This window comes from Apteryx rowi, unplaced genomic scaffold (genome assembly GCF_003343035.1).
Source record: "Apteryx rowi isolate R43461 unplaced genomic scaffold, aptRow1 scaffold_322, whole genome shotgun sequence".
NCBI classification, from domain to species: domain Eukaryota; kingdom Metazoa; phylum Chordata; class Aves; order Apterygiformes; family Apterygidae; genus Apteryx; species Apteryx rowi.
The window spans coordinates 40,046-40,482 of record NW_020449664.1 but is presented as its reverse complement, the minus strand read 5'-3'; positions in this window follow the sequence as shown (position 1 = coordinate 40,482).

The window sequence follows — 437 nt, the reverse complement described above, 5'->3', positions numbered from 1 at the left end:
GGCGAACCCCCGTGCCGCCAGCCCTAGGGGACGTTTCCCGGGGCGAAGGTCCCCGTGGGGTGGCCTGGGGTGGTGGTGTTGGGGGGGCAGATGGGGCAGCCCCCAACCCTGCGGCAGCCCCAACCCCGGGGCCCCGTCGCTGGGTCGCTGCCCTGCGTCCCGGCCCTAGACCCCCAGCGCCAGGTCCCATCCCTGGACCTTGACCCCGAACCCCGTCTGGCTCCGGCTCAGGTGCCCCTGCCCACGCTGCCCCCCCAGCCCTGGCCCCAACCCTGACTCCAGACCCATATTCCGACCCTGGACCCCAACCTTGGCCCTCAACCCTGACCCCAATCTCAGACCCCAACCCCAGACCTCAGCTCCAGGCTCCAGCCCCAACTTCTACCCTGACCACAACCCCGACTTGTGCCCCAACCCCAACCCCAACGTCTACCCTG